The following is a 5,059-nucleotide window of genomic DNA, read 5'->3' on the forward strand; positions in this document are numbered from 1 at the left end:
AGGAGAATTTCTGTGCTCAGCTCAACAGGGTTATACTATGACGGAAACCGCCGTTTATTTACGCTAATATAAAAGGGTGATGTCATATTTTCATAGATTTTTAAATTATCGGTGAAACAAGGATTTATTGGAAACGCTTCAGCCTGGCGAATTGCATTTATTATAGTTTATTAAAATGACAGTTTGCCAGGAAAGGAGAATTTTTATTTTTGGGAGGTTGGTACAAAATAATAATTATTGAAGAAGTGAATCAAGTTTTTTTTTATGGGAGGGGGGAAATATTTATTTTCAAAACATTAGTGGGGAGGGGGTTAAACACCCTATTTACCCACTCATTGAAAATCCTTGATGCTAAGTGATACTTAAACAATTTCTTCCAATGTTTCTACTATTTTAAATTACATATTTTTATTTTTAAAATATAAATATAACAGTCTTTGGCGTTTAAATTTTTAACAAGAATAAATAATTTGTCTCTACATATATTCTGGGAATTCTGTGCGAAACTAAAATTATTTGGTGTTAATATGGAGCAGTCAAAAATATAAAAAATATAGCGAAGCAACGATATATTTGTTTCATTTTAGTAACATTACCGTACATTTTGACGTTTTGTTTAAAGCGAAGCGTTTTTATAAATAAGGTCAGCAATTAGTACTTTGTAATTGTCAGTTTAGACAGGTTAAAACTGTCCTTTCGATGTAAGAATTTGCATGATTTCATTAGAGTAAAACACTAGAGGGAGAAAGGGTTAAATAACTGTATCTCACTATCGCAACCACCTTTTGCAACCCTGCTATCGCTTATATTTACACAGTCAAGTTGCAGTAAATAATTAAGAAGCAGACAAAAGAGGTCTTTGAAAAAGAAAGGAAGGTAGTTGTCTGTATATACATCTATACTATAGATCTGTTATCCCCCTCCATTCTCAGTAATGTTTCTTTGTCTGCTGTAAATATGTTTCGTTGTTTGAAAGGGTACACCATTAGTTCGAACCAATTTGTGCATGATATCATCGATAAATAGCCGGCGTTTATTCAAAAAAGGGGGAAAATGATCAAAATTCATAGCCCGTAAGCTTCTCTAAAATAAGTGTATGTTCTTTAGTCAGTCCACCTGTCAACTTATACATATGGATGCACAGTCAAAAACTATAGATGGTTTTAAGAAAATTAATATTTTTCAAACATAGAAATAGAGGTTTACAAAGATTCCTTTTAGTGAACCATCTATTTTTCCTCAAAAAAGGACCCTTAAATGTAAAGAAAGTGTGACTTATATAGCTTTAGGTGGATGTTTCTGGGATTTAGGCCCATGTCAAGTCGGCTATTTAGTTGTCTAGGGGGTTGAAAACCTCCTTTAATTTGCCATGGGGATGAATACGCCCTCTTCTGCACTCCGCTGCTAAAACTGTAGGCTGTGTTATATAGCATTGGAATTTAATTGATTTGCTAACAACTCTTTTCTCACTGTTTTCAAACTTAGTCAAATCGATTAATATGCCAACAAAAAAAAGAGTCATAAAAAGGGGTAATATTTTTTGCGAAAAGGGGGAAATTTAAATGAAAACGGATCTAAAGTAATTCTATAAAAGTATCTTGATTAAAACACTTTCCACAGTCGGTTCGCAATCATAAACAAACAAACAATCTGAATAAATTTTAAAAATCCGCAAAAATGTGCTCAGAAAATGAAATAGTTATTGCAAAGTCTTTAGGTATTTATTATAAACACAAATTAGAATAATGTCTGTACGTCTGTTCGTCTGTCTGTTCGTCCGTCTGTCCGTCCGTCTGTCCGTCCATCTGTCCGTCCGTCTGTCCGTCCGTCTGGAGCTTAAGATCTTGAAAACCACAGAACAGGTTGGACTCCACTCTTCAGATAATAAAGCTATTGGTTTTGCGGTGGTTTTCAGTTATGTTCAGCTCATTACCTCTTTGGGCATAGTTAATTATATAATCTTAACAAATTGCCTTTACAGACAAGAAGTTGTTAAATTTTAATAAATTATTTTCTCGTATTCATTCGAATCCGGTGGATAGGAACCGGTTCTCATCCATACGAAAAAAACTATGTCTAGCATCGTATTATAAACAGCTTTCTACGAATATAAAAATGTACAATCATAAGATTTAAACCAGTTTTTTTAGCCCGCGCCTTCGGCACCCCTGGGCTAAAAAACTGGTTTTAATCTTATAATTGTACATTCTATATCTGCAGAAAGCCGTTTATAATACGATGCGAGAAATAGCTATTAAACTTTGAGTACCAGTTTAATTTATAGTCAAATATATCTTTCCTTCCTAGTTTATGGTATGACAATAGGGAATAAATGTTAACATTAGCTGAAATTTCATCAGAAGATTTCCATGGTTCTCAAAAACTTTTCGGTTAAAACTTTTGTTTTGCTGTTGTTTTATCAAAGTTAATGGTTCTTTAATCGAGTGGGTTTAAAATAATGCCACGGTTGTAGCGTTCATGCGTCTTGCGTCATATTGGAAGGGTAACGCAAATTTCAGATCACAGTTTTCGCCGTTTAATTTACTATTTTTCTCTATAAGATTACAACGATGCTTGCTAGATTATCTAATTCGCTATAATATTAAGAATTTTTTTTTTCAAATCGCCAAATCTAAGGTCTGAAATTTGCGTCACCCTGCCAACCTGAAAGTGGGAAAGAGAATAATGGATGGGGTAGAACCGGTTAATGTTTTATCTTCTCGACTTTAAGTTTAACTCTATCCTTTAATCATAGAACAAAAAGTATTTTTTAGGGGGGGGGGGGCAGGGCTGGTGGTACCCTTCCCAAAAATAGCAGTAAACCTTCACTTTAGCTATGGTAAACTACACTGTTAATTAAAACCGTATCAGTTAGCGAGATCCTTCTCTTCAGTAAAAAAAAACACCTTAATACTTTATATTAGAGGATAAAAAATTTAAAGATAAAACTCTAAATATTAAAAATTTCAGAAGGACAAACGCCGAGGCCGCCAATGAAAAGAACAGACAGCCAAACGGAAGGAATCGGCAGCCACCACTATGACTGGTATCCTGGCCGTGTTGACCCATATGTTATGGTTGTTCTAATGCAACTCTAGTTTGTGAAAGTCTTGGAAGATTTCTTTCCAGTTTGGCTTCGAAACTATCTGCCAGATTAGAACCTTTTCTGAGCCCCAATGAAAAATCATGTTTCGTATCGTAATTCGTATTGTAGACAATTTTCCACAATAAATAAAATACGCTCATAAAATCTATTCCAGCTTTTTGGGCCATTGCCATCGGCCCCTCGGAGCCAACTAAACTGGAATTAATCTTATATTTTTTCATTTATCTATCCGCAGAAAGCTGTCTATAATACGATGCTATAAGTAACTACTATTTATTTGGAAAATTCCATGAAAGTATTTCTTTAATTTTACATTTATTTATTGTTTGAATATTGTAATTTGTATATCAATGGCATACCTATCTTCAAAGATGGTTTAGTCTATGTTGAAGATAGGCATCCACATTTTAAAGCCAGGATCACCTAATTTTATATTCTAATATGTAACTATCAACTTCAAGGCTTTTTTGTATGTAGTAGTTTCTAATTCTTTAGTTATAATTATTTAACTATCAAACCTTCTTTGTTGAAACTTAAAATTCCACCAATAAAATTTAAAAATCCCCCCCAAAAAATGCAAATTTTTTTTACTTTTTCAATTTACATGCACTAAATATTTTATGAGTAATTGTATTTTCTCTCTTTTCTGAATTTTTATATGTGCTTTAATTTTGCAAATGTTGATCTCCTGTTTATTATCTACATTTTTATAATAACTAAATTCTTTACCAAAGATTTTAATAAATTAGTAATATTTTTTTGTCTATTTAATAGGTTCTTAACAGTTGAGTACGTTAATAATAATGACACGTATGATTAATCTCCAAAATCAAAAACAAAATAGGTAGGACAAACTTATAGAGATGCATTTTGGTAGGTACTTTATCTTCCCAGGAGTCACCATTTAAAGAATCAAGATGATATAATGTTAACCCTTAACGGTCGCAATCCTTGCTGCACCTTAATAGTATTGTCTCAGTTCACCCATCCCCCCTTTTTAGGGTTAAAACATATTATATTATTGAATTAAAACCATCTCAGGACCTATATGAAGCTCCACTGTACAGAAAGATCACATAGGTTCAGCGGTTAGCGAGATCCTTTGCTGCAGACAAAAAATGCTTTATATAATAGGATAATAAAAATATAACTTTTTATTGCAATAGAACTTTATATGTTATAATTTTTTTTAAAGCGAAGCTTTTCTATAATTAGGGTCGGTCCGTCCGTACGTCCGTCCGTCCGTACGTCCGTAACGGATAGCTTTTTTCGTTAATTTTGGCATGTTAGAATTGTCCTATCGATTTCAAATATTGCATGGTGATTCCTTTAGTAGTTAGGTACGATTTAGAAAGCGTAGCAACTCTATAATCATCACCAAAATGTCCGTACGTCCATTTTAAACATGTTGATTTTTTTACTTTTTTAACAACAAATTTTTATGTGATCTAATCATCCGATTGATCTGATTTTTGGTATATTAATTCCTGGGACAACAAAGTATAATTTAATAAGCGAAGCAACTCTATAATCAAGTCCTAAAAATGTAAGTATGTCCATAAACATTATCCTGAATCAAGCAGTTTTTTAACAAATTTACTTACAATTTTGCTTAGACTCTTATACATTTATATTATGATTATTCAGTTATGACACTATACATGTGTTAATGTCCGTTTGTCCTACCGTTTCAGTGCTTCGCTTTTATGGATGTTGTCATCCTTGTTAAAACTATGTTTGAGCAATCTATCTATCTATCAATGTTAATATTCAAATCTGTCTATTTATTATTATTATATTATAAATGATGGCGCAATGAAACTCAATTGAGTGAAACATGAGTCGTCTAATATTTGAGATGTTCTATTAATACGACAAATAAAATAATGAGAATTAATATAATTCTTTTTAGATAAAGAGCATCTACTCCAAAATTTAGACTTTTTAATGACT

The 5,059-nt window shown here is 32.3% G+C and overlaps 1 long non-coding RNA gene across 1 annotated transcript; it reads left to right on the plus strand.

Moving 5' to 3' along the window:
• Nucleotides 1-1,610: 1,610 nt before the first annotated feature.
• On the plus strand, nucleotides 1,611-3,863 carry LOC145331471 (uncharacterized). The gene is made up of 2 exons (XR_013883754.1): nucleotides 1,611-1,717; nucleotides 2,971-3,863. It is a non-coding gene; the product is annotated as an uncharacterized LOC145331471 (long non-coding RNA).
• The last annotated feature ends 1,196 nt before the right edge of the window (nucleotides 3,864-5,059 follow it).

The sequence above is a fragment of the Acartia tonsa genome, chromosome 11 (assembly GCF_053477335.1).
Source record: "Acartia tonsa isolate MP-2025a chromosome 11, ASM5347733v1, whole genome shotgun sequence".
NCBI lineage: Eukaryota > Metazoa > Arthropoda > Copepoda > Calanoida > Acartiidae > Acartia > Acartia tonsa.